This window comes from Schistocerca serialis, chromosome 5 (genome assembly GCF_023864345.2).
Source record: "Schistocerca serialis cubense isolate TAMUIC-IGC-003099 chromosome 5, iqSchSeri2.2, whole genome shotgun sequence".
Lineage (NCBI taxonomy): Eukaryota > Metazoa > Arthropoda > Insecta > Orthoptera > Acrididae > Schistocerca > Schistocerca serialis.
This window is the reverse complement of record NC_064642.1, coordinates 405881745-405904162: the sequence shown is the minus strand read 5'-3', so window position 1 is coordinate 405904162 and position 22418 is coordinate 405881745. Positions and strand designations below refer to the sequence as shown.

The 22418-nt window shown below is 44.6% G+C and overlaps 1 protein-coding gene across 1 annotated transcript in view; it reads right to left on the bottom strand.

Annotated features, from left to right (window-relative positions):
• LOC126480724 (L-lactate dehydrogenase) overlaps nucleotides 1-19470 on the bottom strand; it is a 310377-nt gene extending 290907 nt beyond the window's left edge. The window contains exon 1 of the mRNA XM_050103993.1: nucleotides 19360-19470. The gene's annotated coding sequence lies outside the window, so the exon portion shown is untranslated. The remainder of the gene's footprint in view (nucleotides 1-19359) is intronic.
• Between the last annotated feature and the right edge of the window lie 2948 nt (nucleotides 19471-22418).

Genomic DNA, 22418 nt, shown 5'->3' with positions numbered 1-22418 from the left:
AAATAAAGGTTGCACGATTGACTCCTCGATCTTGCACGTGTTGACTGTAACTGCAATCTGAAGTCTCTAAGCAACGACAGTTCACCACCAAGCCCAATTATGTTTTTGGAAACCAGATTACCAGGAAAGTTTTCGTCAGTGAGCTCTGTGGTGACCACCGATGGCCCTAACTTACGTCAAATGCAATTTATCTGAAAAAGACAGCACGGACTCACTTTAAACGTGTGACGTATAAATTTTTCGTTAAATGATCAGAAATACAAAATTGTGCACTAAACACACAAAATGAGAAAAATGTCATATTCTATAGTACAATGTCAGTGAGTCAGAACTGGGTTCAGTCAACTTATACCAATAGCTGGGTGTAACCATTTATAGGGATATGAAATGGAACGATTTTTATACGCTCAGCGTTAACTGAATCAGGCGGGAAACTTGAGGCCATTGGTAGGGCACTAAGAAAATGCAGTCAAACTACAAAGGATATTGCTTGCAAAGCACTGATGCGTCCCGTCCTAGAATATGGCTCAAGTGTGTTGGATCCATACCAAATAAGACTAATATGAGATAATGAATATATACGAAGATGGACAGCATCGTTGGTGACACGTTTGTCTGACCCATGGGAGAGCGTAAAGGAGATGCTGCAGAAACTGAACTTCCAGATCCGAGAGAATACAGACCAACTATCCCGAGGATACTTACTTCAAATGAGGAATCTAGGAACGTGCTACATTCCCCTACATATCGCTCCCATAGGGATCGGGAATACAAGATTAGACAGTCTGTCAGATCATACTTTCCCCTGGCATCAGTAAATACAACCTAAAAAAAAAAAAACAAAAATAGGACGGAAATCAGTGGGTGAGATATACATGTACAGATAAACAAATAACTACAATTTCAGAAAAATTGGATGATTTATTGTAGAGAAAGGGCTTCACAAATTGAGGAAGTCTCGACCCCCCGCCCCTCCTCCAGTGAAAGGGAAAGAGAGATGAATTGAGACAACAGCAAGAGAGATGTGGAAATAAAAAAGAGAGATGAGACGGGATCATATATAGGCTTGGTGGTCTCAACCTCCCCCCCCCCCCCCCTCCCCAGACCGGCGTACTTTGCACGAAAAAATTGTACATCGAACTAATCACCAACCAGTTGCTTAAAAGAAATTCAATTTCTTCATCGATTTGTGGCACTTAGCTACACTTCTTCAGAACGTTACACCCAAGAAAATATTTACCACATTCCCCCATCCTACATGAAAAAAAAAGCGGAATGAAGATTGAGGCAGATGGTTGCCTACTTTTCCGTGAGAGTATTATATTGTCTTTCTTTTTTTTACTCCAGCTGAAGCATTTTCCAGCTGGTAGTGTAATTATCATTATTCTAACTGAAACTTCTGTTAACATTGTTTCTGTGAAAATAACTTCCCAACAGTGAAAAGATCAGTCATCTGCAATGATTTTAAGGCGGAAAGATTGAGTGTCCCGTTTGCGACTGTATACATGGTGTTAGCGGTATTAGTGCTGGCATTCCTTTCGATGACTAAGAACATTGTACTGTACAACACTGCGACAGTATGTACTTCCTTTACAGACTAATGATTATAACTAGTTTCAACCATCCATAAAATATCAGGTGGTAAATTATTCGAATTGTTTGCGGAAAAGTGTTAGATGCAGAAAAAAAAGCAACTAACACACTGAGATGAGTGCATATTAAAGTATCAATGATCACGATGAAACGCGTTGGTCCATCTCCGGCTCTTATGCAAACAGTTATTCGGCTTGGTATTGACTGTTAGAATAATTCACTGTCCTCCTGAGGGATAACCTGCCAAATTCTGTGCATTTCGCACTTTAGATGGTCAAAATCCCGAGAAGAATGGAGGGTCCTGCCCATAATGCTCGAAACGTTCTGGATGGTGAGAGATCCGCCGACCTTATTGGGCAAGGTAGGGTTTGGCAAGCACGAAGACGAGCAGCAGAAACTCTCGCCGTCTGCGAGCGGGCATTATTTTTCTGAAATGTAAGCCCAGGATGGCTTGCCATGAAGGGCAACAAAACGAGCCAGAGAATTCATTTTCTTTCTTCTTTCGCTTGTGCCGTTTTTCCCGCGGATACGCAGGGTCGGCATGCTTAATCAGACGTGGCAATGTTAGTTGATGGGGTGGACAGATACCCTTCCTGCCGCCACTTCGTACCCCCCGGGAAGGAATTAGTGTACCCCAACTGTCTGCGTCTAGTGTAATCCATGGAATAGTGCGAAACTGTTCAGATGTCTGCGAGCCGTGTAAGTGAGGTGGGACGTGGGGACCAGCCCGGTATTAACCTAGGGGGATGTGGAAAACCGCCTAAAAACCACATCCAGGCTGGCCGGCGTATCGGCGCTCGTCGTTAATCCGCCAGGCGGATCCGATCCGGGGCCGGCGCGCCTACCCGAGGCCAGGAAGCTATTCCGGCTAACCTAAAAACGAGCCAGAGAATATCGCTGACATACCGCTGTACTTTAAGACTACTGCGGACGACAACCAAAAGGGTACTGCTGTAAAATGAAATGGCACCTCACTTGTCGCGCAGTATGGCGGGCGACAGTGAGGTTGGTATCTCGTCACTGTCTGTGGAGTCTCCGAACAGGTCTTCGCTGGTCATCGGCGTTCACTTCGAAGCGGGACTCATCTGCTCCAGTCAATGAGATTCCAGGCCGAAGACCTATCTGGAGAATCCGCGAACAGGGGTGGGATACCAGGTACCTGACTGTTGCCCGCCATAAGGCTCAATAACCAGGAGTGATAGTCTGGGGGGCCATTTCGTTTTACAGCAGTACACCTTTGGATGTCACTCCACGGCACCCTTACAGCACAGTGGTACGTCGGCGAAGGTCTACGTCCGCTTTGCTGCCCTTCATGGCAAGCCACCCTGGGCTTACATTTCAGCAAGATATCGCTCGCCCGCACACGACGAGAGTTTCTGCTGCTTGTCTTCGTGCTTGCCATCCCTACCTTGCCCAGTAGGGTCAGTGGATCCCTCCCCAATTGAGGACAATCCTCTCGGGGCTTTGACGATCTAACACAAGAATTGGAGACAATGTGGCGCGACATCCCTCAGGAGGACATCCAACAACTCTTGTCAATCAATGCCTAGTCGAATAACAGCTTTCATAAGGGCCAGAGGTAGACCAACGTATTATTGACTTGCTCAATTCGAGCGGTCTAAGGCGCTGCAGTCATGGACTGTGCTTCAATGAATTATCAAATTTTTCTTAAATTGTAATCATTTGTTTCTCTGCACATGTACATCATATCTACCGATTTCCGTCCCACTCGGATAATTCCTTCGTGGTAGTGTATTTTTTTGTCTTAGAACGTATTACGTGAAATTTATCATAATTTTTATTTTTATCTGGGAATGAGTGAAGAATGTGTGTACGAAAACCACAACTGCAGATTTTTCTGTGTTTCTAGTATATCGTTACAGAGTCTGACTGGGAAGATATCACTAGACGACGAAGGTGCGGATAATTAATTCACGGTAACGTCTTTTTCTGTCTTAAGTGTGTACTACGTGAAATTTATCAATCTTCTTATTTTTATCTGGGAATGAGCGAAGAATGGTGAAAAATGAGTGTACGAAGACCGCAACTGACAATTTTTTGCGTTGTTAGCATACCGTTACAGAGTCTGTCTGGGAAGATATTACTAGACGAAGAAGGCGTGCTCTGTGAACGCAACGTTAACCAACAGAGGGCAAGCCAATAGTTAAGAGATAATAAGAGCGGGCTCCCTTAAGAGAAGTATACGGCGGAACGAACAACGCTAAGAAGTATAAAAAATTAAAACGGGAAAGAAAGGAAAAGATGATACACATGTGTGTTTTATGTCTGTGAGAAAAAGACTTTCCTGAGTAATGAAAAATACCATATTTCTTGAATGACAAAGGTACTTTAAAAATAAAATGTGAAGAATGCAAAATTTGTAGAAACAGGGAGCTTCGCCTACCATAATTAGCGAAATATAAGAACAAACTTGTATTTTAGGTCTAATATTGGTTTCGAGACTACATGTTATGTCGATTTATGTGTTAAAGTAAATTGAACCTTTATATTCAGTAGCAACTACTTATAAGCATACTGAAACCTCCTCTTCATTCTTTTTGAGTACATGTTTTACTGAATGCTCTAGTTTAACAAACAGGAATATTAATAAGAAGCAACGGGTGGGCTGCAGGTGAACGAACAAGGTAACAAGTAGTGTGGCCTTACAGAATATGAAAAATCCGGAGCCTTGTTGGCTGTATATAGGGTACGTAGCTGCGACAGACAGACTTTGTAACAGCAGTCCAGCTGGCGTGGGCACTGATAGTCTCTGTCGATGGTGGTGCTCATACTGATGAATGAATGGAGTTTTAATTACTTATCGCGTGAGCTATGCAGCAATTCTTCTCGCGCTCTTTACGCGAAAGGAACTGGAGAAAGACCGAGTAAATGGAAATGAAATGGAAATGAGCGTTTGGCGTCATTGGCCGGGAGGCCCCTCGCGGGGCAGGTCCGGCCGCCATATCGCAGGTCTTATTACAGTCGGCGCCACATTGGGCGACCTGCACGCCGGATGGGGATGAAATGATGATGAACACAACACAACACCCAGTCCCTGAGCGGAGAAAATCTCCGACCCAGCCGGGAATCGAACCCGGGCCCAGAGGACGGCAATCCGTCACGCTGACCACTCAGCTACTGGGGCGGACACCGAGTAAATGGCACAATGTGAAGCACCATCTGTCACGCGCTTCACATTGGTTTTCAGAATGTACAACTAAATGTAGGCGAAAGGTTAACAGAACTATCACTCTCTGAGAATAGAGGACACGGCAAGACCACCAACTGAGCCACCTACGCAAGGTTTTCAGGAATAACGGCTACAGCACCCATCAAGTGAAAGAAGTGATTTCTCGGAAATATCAGAATAAGACCAGCGACGAAGAGCAGGAAAAGAAACTTGCTTTGCTGCCATTCTGTGGCTCTGTGTCGGGCAAGATAAGCCGCCTGTTGAAAAGACACAAGATCAAATCGATCTTCAGGCCTCCAACGAAAATCCGTCAATTACTGAGACCAGTTAAAGACGCTGTAGGTCTCAGAACACCTGGAGTCTACGAAATACCTTGTGAGTGTGGCCAGCAGTACATCGGACAAACAGTGCGCACTGTGGAACAAAGCAGGAAAGGACATGAGAGGTATTATCGCCTACGCTATCCAGAGAAATCTGCGTTAGCTGAGCATGTGTTAGAAAACGGTCACCACATAAAATTTGACGATACCTCTGTCGTGGCTCGCACTAACGGCTTCTGGGACAGTTTAATACAGGAAGCTATTAAAATAAAAATTACCACAAACACCCTGAATAGAGACGGTGGCTTACAGCTCAGCGCTGCGTGGGATCCAGCGATCGCGCGGTTAAAGAGGGCACATCGAACGCCGACTCAAAACATGCCCATATATGGCAATGTCACGGGCACTAGTGACGTCACAGCCGGCAGCTAGCGTATATAAGGGCGCACCAACAGCCCACTGGCAGTCATAACACTTGACAATGGCCAAGGAGTGCTTGGCCGATAGCTCGTGTAGTTTTAACCAATTGACGCGGTTGGAAACCCGAGAACATTTTATTCAATGTTATCGCCGCGAGACTCTGCATTCATACACGGCAAGACCAGTTTGGAACTGGCAGACTAGGAGTCGAATGCCTCTTTCAGCCTAGTTAGGAAAGGGATCCTCTGCAGATAAAGAAAGGCAGGAGATTCTCATCACACTGTGCCGACATGCTGAACCCGATCTCTATCGTACGGTCAACATGGTGCGCCAGTAAAATTGAAACAGAACGCGTTAAAAGTATAGCGCACCAAAGGAAGACAGAAAAACGAAACAAATGTAAGTGACTGATGATGTTCCTATGAAATATGTATGTATTTCGCGATAGGGTCCTCGCCATATCTGATATACAATACCAGGGGCTATTTACCTACTGGTTTAGTCTTCCTGTGTGTTCCATAAAACGTTGCAGGTTAATGCCGTGTATCTTTCTTTCAATAGGCCGCTGTTGATTTCCTTTTGCATCCTTTTCCACTTGAGCCAGAACTCTGTCGTTAATGGCCTGGACGTTAATGAACTGTTACCTGTCTTCATTCCCATTGCTAATGAATGTTCTGTTTGCAGTGCTGGCTCATATTGCTGTGAGTAGGCGCACTGAGTCGTTTACAGTAAAGTCGTACGGCATTAACGGCTGGGAGACAACGAAGGGCAGGTTCAGCTGCCTCGTTGGAAAGGTTTTACCTATACTCCAAGCCAGCAGCCACTTTTCCGTCGCGAAGTATGAGAGCTGTGTACGTAAGTGTGTGTATTAAGTGTTGGCAACTCTAATGTGTTTGTGTGTGTGTTTACTGTAGTGGCATGTTCGTAATGAAATGATAGCACCAAGAGTGGCCGCCGTCCTTAACGGCCAAATACTGACAGAGAAAGTTTCATCCACTACCAGGATTCGAACCGACATATTTCCGAGTCGAGGGCCTCGGCACAGGCTTGCGCTGGCGACCACGGCTGCTGACGCGGGTGTTGTTTGCAGTGTTAAACACATATTACTGCGGTCTTATTAACGCAGTCATAATCGTGTAGAACGTAGTGCCCATGTGGGGGCGCTAATCGGGTCCATGTTCTCGCTGCAGCAGCCGTGGGTACTGTGCCGCCTAGCAAGTCTTACACATGTGGTTTTCGAATTACCAGTTTAGTTAATCAACGCATTCTCTGACCACCTGCGCTTGATGTGGCATTCTGTATGCTTATCGCTGTAACAAAAAAATGGCTCTGAGCACTATGCGCCTTAACTTCTGAGGTCATCAGTCGCCTAGAACTTAGAACTAATTAAACCTAACTAACCTAAGGGCATCAGACACATCAATGCCCGAGGCAGGGTTCGAACCTGCGACCGCAGCGGTCGCTCGCTTCCAGACTGTAGCGCCTAGAACCGGACGGCCACTCCGGCCGGCCTCGCTGTAACATTTCAACTGTTTGAAAAAAAAAAGAGTCCAAAAAACAACTGTCATTTGCTTAGCGAATGTGTCGAACTTCAGTTCTGAAAATGAGTAAATTTCCCTTTTTCTAATATTTTCCGTCATGTGCAATTTTCACTCGGGGTTGCCGTTTAATGATAGAAATTGAAGAGACTTCACGTCAAAGTACGGGAAAAGTGTACTTTTCTGAACTGTAAAGCCGGATTTATAGTTGTATACTGCAAAGTACTGACTGCAGAAAAGAGAACTCTAAGAATAATATGTGGAGTTAATTCCTGGTCGTCGTGTAGGTATCTCATCAAGTAGATAGAAATTTTAACTGCACCGTCACAATACGCATATGCGCTCATGAAATTCGTTATAAATAATACATAACAGTTTCAGAAGAATAGTGATGTTTATACCTCCAGCATTACAGGAAAAAATGATCTTTATTATCCATTATTAAAGCTGTCGGTGCTTCTGGAAAGAGCAAATGGCTGACGGGTAGCAAAGCAAGTCTAACCTACAATCATTTCTCCTGGACAACTAGTTCTATTCCATGCACAAATTTCTAATTAGAAATTGACAGCCTGTTTCATAAAAAAAGTTGCTTTTAAGAGCAAGACTAAAAATGTGTTCACTAGTGATGCCACTGATCATGTATACATGTTATATAATTTAAAGGAGGAGAAAGATAAGAAAAGGGAAGGTACTGACGATATCAGCTGCATGGCGACTTAATGCAGAATCGACAACGACGAGTGAAGATGTGTGCTCCACCGGGACTCTGAACCCTGGACCCCCTGCTTGCTAGGGAACTGCGTTATCCACTGCGCCACTTGGACACAGATTTTATCGCAAATGCACGGACTGCTCGCATTCCCACTAGGAAATCCGATGAATCGGTATTTAAACATATATAACCGACTTCTGCCGATATATCGGTATCAGTAAGACACTGGTAAATGTATCGACACACCTGCCACTAATAATATTGGCAGCACATCGTAAACATACTACCAGTTTTAGAGCTGCATATTTATGTACCGATATTCTGTAAATCAGCAAACTAGCAGCCCGCCTATCACCCTTAGAATAAGAATTGAAAGAAAAACGTGCACGTTCAAGCTCGGTGATACCCGAATTGCACACATAGGAAATCTTTTTACTCCATTCACACCGCCACCCCGAGTGCAGTCGGAGTTCATTTAGTTCCACATATACCAAATATAGTTACTTCACACAAAGAGAAATATTGGACGTGATGAAAGCTCGAAAAGTAGTAAGACTCATTCACACAGTGAAAATAAAATTATGTCCTACTACAATTTCAAAAGAACAACTTCAAATATTTTCTGAAAATGGTGAAAAAATATAATATAAAATAAAAATATCGGCACTCGATACTGCCCTTTTGATGTCGATATATCGGCAAAAATATCGCCGCTGTATACAGGATGGTCCATTGATAGTGACCGGGCCAAATATCTCACGAAATAAGCATCAAACGAAAAGACTACAAAGAACGAAACTCGTCTAGCTTGAAGGGGGAAACAAGATGGCGCTATGGTTGGCCCGCTAGATGGCTTTGCCATAGGTCAAAGGGATGTCAACTGCCTTTTTTTTAAAAATAGGAACGCCCATTTTTATTACATATTCGTGCAGTACGTAAAGAAATATGAATGTTTTAGTTGGACTACTTTTTTCACTTTGTGGTAGATGGAGCTGTAATAGTCACAAACGTATAAGTACGTCGTATCACGTAACATTCCGCCAGTGCGGGCGGTATTTGCTTCGTGATACATTACCCGTGTTAAAATGGAACGTTTACCAATTGCGGAAAAGGTCGATACCGTGTTGATGTGTCACCATTGTGATCAAAATGGCCAACGGGCGTGTGCTATGTATGCTGCTCGGTATCCTGGCCTACATCATGCAAGTGTCCGGACCGTTCGCCGGATAGTTACGTTATTTAAGGAAACAGGAAGTTTTCAGGCACATGTGAAAGGTCGACCACGACCTGCAACAAATGATGATGCCCAATTAGGTGTTTTAGCTGCTGTCACGGCTAATCCGCACATCAGTAGCAGACAAATTGCGCGAGAATCGGGAATTTCAAAAACGTCGGTGTAGATAATGCAACATCAACATCGATTGCACATTTACCATATTTCTATGCACCAGGAATTGCATGGCGACGACTTTTAACGTCGTGTACAGTTCTGCCACTGAGCACAAGAGAAATTACGGGACGATGACAGATGTTTTGCACGCGTTCTATTTAGCGACGAAGCGTCATTCACCAACAGCGGTAACGTAAACCGGCATAATATGCACTATTGGGCAACGGAAAATCCACGATGTCTGCGACAAGTGGAAAATCGGCGACCTTGGCGGGTTAATGTATGGTGCGGCATAATGGGAGGAAGGATAATTGACCCCCATTTTATCGATGGCAATCTGAATGGTGCAGTGTATGCTGATTTCCTACATAATGTTCTACCGATGTTACTACAAGATGTTTCACTGCATGACAGAATGGCGATGTACTTCCAACATGATGGATGTCCGGCACATAGCTCGCGTGCGGTTGAAGCGGTATTGAACAGTATATTTCATGACAGGTGGATTGGTCGTCGAAGCACCATACCATGGCCCACAGGTTCACCGGATTGACGTCCACGGATTTCTTTCTGTGGGGAAAGTTGAAGGATATTTGCTATCGTGATCCACCGACAACGCCTGACAACATGCGTCAGCGCATTGTCAATGCATGTGCGAACATTACGGAGGGCGAACTTCTCGTTATTGAGAGGAATGTCGTTACACGTACTGCCAAATGCATTGAGGTTGACGGACATCATTTTGAGCATTTATTGCATTAATGTGGTATTTACAGGTAATCTCGCAGCATGCGTTCGCAGAAATGATAAGTTCACAAAGGTACACGTATCACATTGGAACAAACGAAATAGAATGTTCAAACGTACCTACGGGGGGGGGGGGGGGGGGGGTGTATTTTAATATAAAAAACTTACCTGTTACCACCTGTTGGTCTAAAATTGTGAGCCATATGTTTGTGACTATTACAGCGGCATCTATCACAAAGCGCAAAAAGTGGTCCAACTAAAACATTGATATTTCTTTACGTTCTACACGAATATGTAATAAAAATGGGGATTCCTATATAAAAAAAAACGCAGTTGATATGCGTTTGACCTATGGCAGCGCCATCTAGCGGGCCAACCATAGCACCATCTGGTTTCTCCCTTCAAGCTAGACAAGTTTCTTTCTTTGATTTCGTGAGATATTTGGCTCGGTCACGATCATTGGACCACCATATATATATATATATATATATATATATATATATATATATATATATATATATATAGCGATATTTTATCAACATGCCTAATTTCCACCTAGCGCCACCTATCCGCAGTCCCCTCTATGTCCTCCATGGTAACGATGTTTGGTTTGTGGGGCGTTCAACTGCGCGGTCATCAGTGCCCGTACAAAGTCCCAATTTTGTTTCACAGTCCAATTTTACGCAATCCAATCCAGGCACTGCACTGTCATGAATGATGCTGATGTAACCATAAGGTCAACACAAACACTTAATCGCCTGGCCAGGGAAACTAGAGCACAAGCTGCGGACATATGTCGTCCATGCTCACTAACTTTAGATTCGCGCAGGGGATCGCACGATATTGTGCATTCGCGCTGAAGGTTGTGGATTCATTGCCCATCGAGGTGAATGAATTCTATGAATGCGTGGTGTTTGTTCTTTACAGCAGACAGTATGCATTCATACGTGTATACATATAAGTAAACTGACTCGTTCTACATCATTTCGATAAAAGAATCGTTCAAATCATCTACACGCATGTAACTAACTAACAGAACTGGATAAAGGGATGAACACCTGTAAATATACAAACCCTTTTATATTTCAGATATATTGACAATCACAAAATTACTGAGCAGCAGTTATGCTGTCAAATTGATAATTAACGCTAAGTTGATACCATGAAGCTAGTATTTCCTACTGGATACGACCTTGCATATTTCAATCAGCTGACGATACTCGGGGGCGGACATTTGTTACCAGACTAAATGTCACTCTTTATCAACCGTCGGCTCATTTTTGAGAACACTCTACTATGCATTAGGCTGTAAATGGGATTGGAGATAAAGCGACCCGAAAAAAAGGGTAGCGGTTCCACTTGCCGATTATTGGCCATTTATTACCACCTGAATTAGACGTATTGACCCCTTCATCAAAAAAGAACTCGCGTTCTACTAAATCTAACGACAGAACAAGAAATTACTACTATCAATAGGTCTCCAGAATGCAGACGCGTAGCTTGCAGTGCGAAGCACATTCAACCATCGGCATGTTTCGGCTACAATAGTTAAGTGTCTTTAAGTTTGTTCTACGATTTCCAAATAATTCTTACATAGTTGTCCTGTATATACCTCTGAAAACTGTATCTGAGCCCCATTCCTTCATGATTTCTGTCTTCAAGCTGTGAATTACACTGAAGGGCCAAAGAAACTGCCGGCCGCGATGGCCGTGCGGTTCTAGGCGCTCCAGTCCGGAGCCGCGCTGCTGCTACGGTCGCAGGTTCGAATCCTGCCTCGGGCATTGGTGTGTGTGATGTCCTTAGGTTAGTTAGGTTTAAGTAGTTCTAAGTTCTAGGGGACTGATGGCCACAGCAGTTGAATCCCATAGTGCTCAGAGCCATTTGAACCAAGCCAAAGAAACTGCTATAGGCATGAGTATTCAAATACAGCGGTATGTAAACAGCCAGAATACGGCACTGCGGTCGGCAACGGCTGCATAAGATAACAAGTGTCTGGCGCAGTTGTTAGATAGGTTACTGCTGCTAGAATGGTACGTTATCAAGATTTAAGTGAGTCTGAACGTGGTGTTATAGTCGGCACAACATGTCCCAGGTAGCGATGAAGTGGTGATTTTCCCGTACTACCATTTCACGAGTGTACCGTGAATATCAGGAACCCGGCAAAACATCAAATCTCCGACATCGCTGCGACTGGAAAAAGATCCTGCAAGAACGGGACCAAAGACGACTGAAAAGAATCGTTCAACGTGACAGAAGTGCAACCCTTCAATACTGGCCCATCAACAAGTGTCAGCATGGGAACCAGTCAACGAAACGTCATCGACACAGGCTTTCAGAGCCGAAGGCCCACTCGTGTACCATTGATGACTGCACGACACAATGCTTTACGCCTCGCCTGTGCCCGTCAACACCGACCCTGAACTGCTGATGACTGGAAACATGTTGCCTGGTCGGACGAGTCTCGTTTAAAATTACATCGAGCGGATGACGTGTACATGTTTGGAGACAACCTCATGAATCCATGGATCCTGCATGTCAACAGGGGATTGTTCAAGCTGGTGGAGGATCTCTAATGGTGTGGGGCGTGTGCAATTGGAGTGACATGGGACCCCCGATATGTTTAGATACGTCTCTGACAGGTGACAAGCACGTAAGCATCCTGTCTGAACACTTGCATCCATTCATGTCCACTGTGAATTACGACCAACTTGGACCATTCCAGCAGGACAATGCGACACCCCACACGCTCAGAATTGCTACAGAGTGGCTCCAGGAGCACTCTTATGAGTTTAAACACTTCCGCTGGCCACCAAACTCCCAAGACATGAACATTTGTGATCATTTCTGGGATACCTTGCCGGCCGGTGTGGCCGTGCGGTTCTAGGCACTTCAGTCTGGATCCGCGTGATCACTACGGTCGCAGGTTCGAATCCTGCCTCGGGCATGGATGTGTGTGATGTCCTTAGGTTAGTTAGGTTTAAGCAGTTCTAAGTTCTAGGGGACTGATGACTTCAGAAGTTAAGTCCCATAGTGCTCAGAGCCATTTGAACCATTTTTGGGATACCTTGCAACGTGCTGTTGAGAAGAGATCTCTACCCCCTTGTACTCTTGGGGATTTATGGACAGCCCTGCACGATTCATGGTATTAACTCTCTCCAGCACTATTTCAGAGATTAGTCGAGTCCATGCGACGTCTTGTTGCGGCACTTCTGCGTGCTCGTGGGGGCCCTACACGATGTCAGGCAGGAGTGCCCTTTTCTTTGGCTCTTCAGTGTATTAGCTAGGCTATTAAAACATGTATCTTCCTACAACATTCGAAGCAGGGGAGACAAAGCCTTCATTATTAATGAAAATGTTTAATCAAAAACTGGCCCTAAGCAGTATGAGGCTTAACATCTGAGGTCATCATCCCCTAGACTTAGAACTACTTAAACCTAACTAACCTAAGGACATCAAACACACCCATGCCCGAGGCATGGGTGTGAACCTGCGACCGCAGCAGCAGCGCGGTTCGGAACTGAAGCGCCTAGAACCGCTCGGCCACAGCTGCCGGGAATGTTTAATCTTATACGCACTTATTGGATATATACCACATTTACCGCAAAACAGTTATGGTCAGTTTTGCTGTCAGCGCCAATAACGATAATTAAACCAAACATCCGATCAGACTATCTGATGTCGCTCTATTGATTTAGCACACGAAAATTCATTTTTGAACAACTTTTTTTTTAATGAGAACCGAGACGACGTTTTACGTTGACATTGGATGTCATATGAAACAACCCACGAGCAGTCGTCGCTTGGGTTGACTCGATCAGCACTGCACGTAATAAAACTTAACTGAAATATCTTCGGAAAAGTCGCATAAAAAGCAACCGAAATTGTTAAGAAGTACACGAAGTTCATACATTTAAGACTCACTAACACCTGTTTGTGGCCCACAGCCATAGCAAGACAGAACCTAAACACGCGACCAACTTCAGAATACAGACTCCATGTTCTTACACATTTGGCGGTACTGTAGAAGGAGATTGAGGTTTTCTCACCACCAATGGATCAAATTATATTTGCTCGTCATTTTCACAGACATATGTCGCTGGATATGAAAGATTTCTGAAGAACATCTACATCTACATCCATACTCCGCAAGCCACCTGACGGTGTGTAGCGGAGGGTACCCTGAGTACCTCTATCGGTTCTCCCTTCTATTCCAGTCTCGTATTGTTCGTGGAAAGAAGGATTGTCGGTATGCTTCTGTGTGGGCTCTAATCTCTCTGATTTTATCCTCATGGTCTCTTCACGAGATATACGTAGGAGGGAGCAATATACTGCTTGACTCTTCGGTGAAGGTATGTTATCGAAACTTTAACAAAAGCCCGTACCGAGCTACTGAGCGTCTCTCCTGCAGAGTCTTCCACTGGAGTTTACTAAATGATCCTGTAACGAAGCGCGCTGCTCTCCGTTGGATCTTCTCTATCTCTTCTATCAACCCTATCTGGTACGGATCCCACACTGCTGAGCAGTATTCAAGCAGTGGGCGAACAAGCGTACTGTAACCTACTTCCTCTGTTTTCGGATTGCATTTCCTTAGGATTCTTCCAATGAATCTTAGTCTGGCATCTGCTTTACCGACGATCAACTTTATTGATCATTCCATTTTAAATCACTCCTAATGCTGACTCCCAGATAATTTATGGAATTAACTGCTTCCAGTTGCTGACCTGCTATTTTGTAGCTAAATGATAAGGGATCTATCTTTCTATGTATTCGCAGCACATTACACTTGTCTACATTGAGATTCAATTGCCATTCCCTGCACCATGCGTCAATTCGCCGCAGATCCTCCTGCATTTCAGTACAATTTTCCATTGTTACAACCTCTCGATACACCACAGCATCATCTGCAAAAAGCCTCAGTGAACTTCCGATGTCATACACCAGGTAATTTATGTATATTGTGAATAGCAACGGTCCTATGACACTCCCCTGCGGCACACCTGAAATCACTCTTACTTCGGAAGACTTCTCTCCATTGAGAATGACATGCTGCGTTCTGTTATCTAGGAACTCCTCAATCCAATCACACAATTGGTCTGATAGTCCATATGCTCTTACTTTGTTCATTAAACGACTGTGGGGAACTGTATCGAACGCCTTGCGGAAGTCAAGAAACACGGCATCTACCTGTGAACCCGTGTCTATGGCCCTCTGAGTCTCGTGGACGAATAGCGAGAGCTGGGTTTCACACGACCGTCTTTTTCGAAACCCATGCTGATTCCTACAGAATAGATTTCTAGTCTCCAGAAAAGTCATTATACTCGAACATAATACGTGTTCCAAAATTCTACAACTGATCGACGTTAGAGATATAGGTCTATAGTTCTGCACATCTGTTCGATGTCCCTTCTTGTAAACGGGGATGACCTGTGCCCTTTTCCAATCCTTTGGAACGCTACGCTCTTCTAGAGACCTACGATACACCGCTGCAAGAAGGGAGGCAAGTTCCTTCGCGTACTCTGAGTAAAATCGAACTGGTATCCCATCAGGTCCAGCGGCCTTTCCTCTTTTGAGCGATTTTAATTGTTTCTCTATCCCTCTGTCGTCTATTTCGATATCTACCATTTTGTCATCTGTGCGACAATCTAGAGAAGGAACTACAGTGCAGTCTTCCTCTGTGAAACAGCTTTGGAAGAAGACATTTAGTATTTCGGCCTTTAGTCTGTCATCCTCTGTTTCAGTACCATTTTGGTCACAGAGTGTCTGGACATTTTGTTTTGATCCACCTACCGCTTTGACATAAGACCAAAATTTCTTAGGATTTTCTGCCAAGTCAGTACATAGAACTTTACTTTCGAATTCATTGAACGCCTCTCGCATAGCCATCCCAGTGACAGCGAAAGCAGATATTAGTGTCATACGGGATGGACTCGAACTTAGGGCATAAGGTTTCAGAGGTAGGTCTGGGATATTTTCTTAATATTTTGGCATGTGGCACAGTACAGAGTAATAATGTAAATGTGATTTATTCGGTTTGTTACCGCAATTACCTTGATATCTATGAGAAGAGCTTTGCAGCATTAAAGAAGCCTGTAATAAGCAATGACCAAAACGTACAGCACACAAGACAGAGTATTGCGGCAATCCTCGGACAGATGCAAAGGTACAGTGGCGTGGTTGGAATCGCCGCTGGAACAGCTCAACATAACGTGAAATTGTACTGGTCTTCCAGGCATTCAGTGAACCCACAAAGGTGCATATCGACTCTTTAATCAGTTAACCTATACTGACTGCTGTGTATCACTGTTAACGTACAGGAAACAGTACCGGAGAAACAAACCCGTCAGAATCGAGCAACACTGAATGTAAGCTTGAGGGCGTAATTGCTGTCAACAGCAGGTACCGTGAGCGAATGCAACAAGTTTGTTTCCAAACAGTGTGTCCAGCGCATACCGTCGACATTTGCACTCTTCTCAGAGCATCACAGATACGAATGTAAACGGGGTGAGAATTCAAAAGAAATGAAATTATTCCATAACGAACCAATGGAGACGACAGGCATATAATCAGAAATACTCAGAAAATATTCCCGAGCAACCACAATAATTTTTTCGCTAGACTTCGGATTCATGTTGTAGACAAATAGGAGTGTACAGAGTCAGTTGGGTGACGTGTTGGGTGAATTTCCCACGAGAGCAGCAAGAGGACAATACTACAGCAGTGTCTGATGTTGTAAAGCCTGGTTTGCACCGGAGCGAACACAAGCGAGCACGCTTCAGCGAACGAAAATTCTCTCTGGTGTTAATAGCAAGCAAGCGAAAAGCATTCGATTGTGTTCTGATCGCGTTTGCTGGTGTTCCGCTAGTTGCTGGTCTTTCAGTCTACCATCAAAGGAAGTTCCCGCTCTCTCCGCTTCGGCGCTGGCAGCAGAGAAAGCATTCGTCTGCTCTCCCGTGTGGGAACTACTTTTGTTGTTGCCATTATGTGGGTGACCAGTAGAGACATCTGGAGAGAATGTGATGTTGGCGATAGAAGACTATAAGTATCATAGAAGCCTGTGTGGTCCAAGAAATCGACAGCACAAATGCCAAATAAAACGAAATATATTTGGTAGAAAATTGCTGAAGCCCAGAAAGGTTTAAACGAGGGCGAGGCGTAAGGTGATAAATTCGTTAGGTGCTTCCATCAGGCGCGATCGGTGTGAATTAGCACAAGCTTTGTGTTTCTATTTATTAACAGTGAAGAGCACAGTAAATTTCTTCGGGAACACATTGTGCTCATGTGGGAACGATCTAGATGCTTGTAAAACAATAAACTGGTAGGAATTCATTTTATTACATGATTATCAGTTTCGACGAAACTAAAGCCGCCATCATCGGATCTAGGGAGGACAGAAAACACTATAAAAGAGGGGTTGGATTCCACTTATATAACATGTATACATATAAATCTAGTTACGTACCTTAGGACACATACAGGTTACAACATCAAGGCAAACAGTGGTGAGATTAATAATTGCTTATCACACGCAGGCCTTACAAAATTGTCGTAAGTAGAACATAGGCGTCCAAGAGAGATGACATTATAAATGCTAGGTGTCTCCATTACATACAAGCGCAAACTAGGTACTATCCCATCTCCGGCTCTGTTCTTACACTACAGGGCGCGTCGCGAGATGGCTCTAGCAGAACAGGCGCCAATGAATGTCACAGCTCGCGTCATAACAGCCTCTGCCTGTGTGGTAACACTACGTCATTAGGGCTTGTACGTAATTCTAGAGATTACTGTATCACGTAGACATATACAAAACTTATGAAAGCTGCAGACCTGTATGTGCCCTAAGGTGTGTAACTAAATTTATATGCATACATGTTATATAAGTGGAATCCAAGACCACTTTTATAGTGTTTTCTGTCCTCCCTAGATCCGATGATGGCGGCTTTAGTTTCGCCAAAACCGGTAATCATGGAATAAAAAGGATTCCTGCGATCTTGGGTACCAGGTTATTGTTTTACAGCAAATTTTCTAGAAAGTAAGCAAGTTCGAATATGAATCCATTACGCTGATTAAAATTAGAAATATGCAAAACTCTTGCTCATTTTCGTTGTTTACATTCATGGTATATGTAATTACATGAGTGGTGTATCATTGTTATTTTAGAGGTTTTTGATGTAGTAAGTGAACAAACAAAATCTGTCTTCAAAATCTACCTGTCCTCTAACAAACTATTAAGCACATTTTATCAAGTAGTCTTTGTGATGCACTGTATGCATATGCCACGTTTCATTAGTAATATTTTATTGAAGTTATCCTCTTTATATGCACTTTAAAAAATCATCGATGTTCTTGAGATATGTTTCTGCAGACAGCAGATATTATCTGAGATACAGCTGAGGTGCAGTTATTAACACATTGTCGCGAATAAAACAGTGACCTGTATATACAATAAGTTTCCTTTAATTTACGTCTATGGTCACAAACGTTCTGTTAACAGATTACCGGCTTCGGACTATAATGACCATCATCAGATCTGTTTTATAAAAACAAAGTCCTAAGGTACTGTTGCCATACTGGCGTAGTGATACTGACAACATGACTCGTGAATATGATGTTATTTATATATATTTGACGATGCTGGTGCTGATTTTGTATTTAACATTTGACGATGCCACTATGGCTGCAGTACATTAGGACTTTGTTTTTATAAAACAGATCTGATGATGGTCATTATAGACCGAAACCGATAATCTGTTAACAAGAAGTTTGTGACCATAGACGTAAATTAAAGGAAACTTACAAGTGAAGTGTGTCCAGTTGCTAATACTCAGAGGGTAATGTTGCTCGTCAGCAATTAGTGTTTTGCCTTTAAATATCGTCGTCAGTTATAATATGAAGCGAATGAAACGTATAGCCGGCCGGGGTGACCGAGCGGTTCTAGGCGCTACAGTCCGGAACCGCGCGACCGCTTCGGGGGCAGGTTCGAATCCTGCCTCGGGCATGGATGTTTGTGATGTCCTTAGGTTAGTTAGGTTTAAGTAGTTCTAAGTTCTAGGGGACTGATGACCTCAGAAGTTAAGTCTCATAGTGCTCAGAGAAATTTAAACCATTTTTGAAACGTATCAACTGACATGTGTGCTCAGTTTTGGAGCACAGTTAATGCTAAGGAAGACTGAAGCTGCATTTCAGTATTAAGTGCACTGTCTCCACGCGATTCACGCCCACGAAGAAATTCTTCTTTTTCAAAGACACTTTGCATGTTTCGACAAAAGCAGGGCGATGACCACGTAAATAACTCCCATTGAAAGTCTTGCGCCTTGGCTACGACAGGTGTTGTACCGAGTGAAATCCGTTGTTCACGGGAACATGCGCATGGCAGTGTAAAATAGCGAATTATGCTCGTCCACTTACGTCCGATTCCATTCGCTGTGTAGTAAACGAGGCTCAGTGCTTACCTACTACGGTGCAGTGAGCGGCAGAGGATACGAGGTGAGGCGAGCCTGCTGCAGATTCCGGCCGTCGCCGCTCGGTGCCACTGGCCGCCGTGGCGCTATTTCCAGCGTCCGCCCTCCGTTGCCAAAGTGCGTCACGCACTTCCCCACCGCCCCCTCCACTGGACCGCTGCGCCCGTGTCTCCAGTGCCATCTGCTACAGCCACTCAACGAATTAGCTTGTTTACCTCTGAAAGAAGTGGTATATCTTCTGCATCGACACTACAAAAAATAATTAAAGGGTCACTTTTTTTGATACGACGTCATTCGCCCCCATTACGACGTAGAAGTTTGAAATTTGGTTCAAAGGTGCCTACAGCCTTCCTCTGTACTGATGCGGGGGGAGACGCTCTGGGACGTTACCCTCGGGATTGGTGACACTTCCAACACAGAGGTGCGACACGTGCGAAAAAAAGGGTCAGAGCTCAGAAATTGTGTGAGTTACAAGGTGCATTAACGAGATCACATTGGCGCCAAATTTCACCATAAATCTGTTCAACGCCAGCGCGGACGTGTCACTCGATAAGATGGTTATCACACCTCCATTACAAATCATATCCCACCCCTTCTCCCGACGTCCCTGCACAGAGGCCGGACACCCGATCTTGATATCACGCGGTTCTTTTACGAGTGGCTGAGGAAAACATTTCAGATACACCGCTCCTCAGAATTGACATGAAAAGACCTCAGGAGGTAGCTTAAAGCGCGTCAATGAAACCACTGCTTCCCTTGGGGCGTTCGTTTACACAAATGTCGGAAACGACCAGTTTGCAGTGCGATATGCAACAGAACGATGTTCTTGACAAGCTTTGTCACTGTCGACGCCCCGGGACATTAATCCCTCCTCTAAGAACATTGTGGAGCTGTAACCCCGTTCAACAAGAACCCCTTTGGATTACAGTAGAGCCACAGTTTTTGCTCCAGTGTATAGGGTGGAACGTCCAGAACCATTCAACGAAATTTGAATGCGATCTCAACCAGCAACGGGTATGTAGCAGCACAACCATTTAGGATAGGGAAAGTTAGTTTTGTGCTATATTCTGAGCACAACTTACAGCCAGGTGCGGGCCGGATTGCAGTGAGTTATGCTTACCAACAGTTGCGAAGTAGAGTAGAGGCCACAGGGCCGTCGGATTGCTGAAGAAGGCAGAAGGGGCCCACTGACCAACCTAGCATGTTTTGAGTACGTGATGTGAAGCGGCACATATGACAAAACAGAGGTGCACAGCTGTGTATAAATAGGTGTGGGTTTCTAACGAGATCGATTCAAATGTGGCAGCTTTCCTGGATGGGGGAGTATGTCACACCACCAGCTATGCGCAGCAGCAGATGGGACGCCAGCGTTACTGTCCATTGCAGGTCACTGGTTCGACCCTCTGAGGCCAGCGCGGGGTCCTTAGCGAGCCAGTGGCAGGCCACTCCATGGATCACTACCACATGCAGTCGTCCTAGCTTCCAACACACGCTGGAGGCATCCCGAGGCGAGGGCTGCAGATTCAGACTCAGGATCGCGGGTGCTTGTTGCCGCTGCGACCTTAGCTATGCTGGCGAGAAGCACACAGCTGACTGCCTGTGGCTCCACCGAGCGGCGCTGAGTCGGGAGGGAGACCACCGAGTCAACTGCCGGGGTCCTGACGACGCCGCAACTCCGCTGCCGTACAAGGTCGACACACAGCAGTGCGTGCACAGGTGGCTGAGGCAGCCATTCCGCACCAAGCCATTTCACAGACAGCAAAGTGGTGTCTTCAGCACTGCTGGACCCAGCGACGCAGATCGAGAGGAACAGGAGCACTGTAGTTGGAAAGCTCGGACGAGTCTTATACAGTGCCTTCTACCTCTCCCCACTACATTTGATCATCCTGATACATTCGGTGGCAGAAGCTGCCACTACAGGGTGTTTATGCTCATTCAGCCCTTCTCTGGCATGATCACAGAAAGGGGGGGGGGAGGCATGTAGGGGAGGGAGGCGTGCAACATGGACACATGCATGAAAATAACTGGAATGGGTCCCTCCCAGTTCGTCAACACCCTCGATGCCACTTGCATATCTTTGTTGAGCACTTCAAAATGCAACTGTACAGAGACAATTCTTGGTCAGTTCCTAGGCGTCTGCAGACAGGGGCAACCGAGAGACACTCCTCAGATTCCGCATGCCTGCAAGCTTGCACAGAGGTACTACAGCAGCCATGTAGCGACGTTCATTTGCAGCGTGTTGAAGTGATCGCCTGCCTGTAGGTGCCTAGGAAACGGTTAACAGTTCTCTTTGTACAGGGACGTTTTTAATTGTGCTCAACAAAGGTGCACATGCGGGTTGAAACTCCCTGGCAGATTAAAACTGTGTGCCGAATCGGACTCGAAAGGACCTTTGCCTTTCACAGACAAGTGATCCATCAACTGAACCACCCGAGCACGACTTACTTCAAGGCTATACTTCCGCCAATATTTCATGTCTTACCTTCCAAATTTCACTGAAGTCCAGGTCCAGCACATGGTTTTAATCTGATAGGAAGTTTCATATCAGCACACACTCTGCTGCGGAGTGAAAATTCATTCTGGACTAAGAGTGTTTTCGATCTGAATGGGGCTTACATGGACGCTTTGCTATATGACAATGTCAATCCTCCCCTACAGAAGGGCTGAGCATAGACAATCTTTCTGCTTCAGATCATGCTGGCGTCTATACAACACCATGTACACAGCCATGGTATGGAAAGATTTCGTTCTGTTGTTATTTACCTTCTTGTCTTCGTAACTTCTTCTTGTAGTCTAAGCCTATACGTGGCTTGGGAAGGAGAAATTAATCGATTGATTACTTTAGTGAAGGAACGGTCAGTTTTGTGAGACAAAACTCTGGAAAGTTGTAAAGACAGAGCTCATATAGAAATGTGTGGATCAAAGTATTCAAGAAATAGAGTGGAACATTTCAAAACATGAACGACAAGGAAAAGAAGTAATGCTGGCAGTAGGCTAAGTTTCTCAAGAGGGCTTATTGTATCATGTTCAAAAATATGTTTATGTTAAAT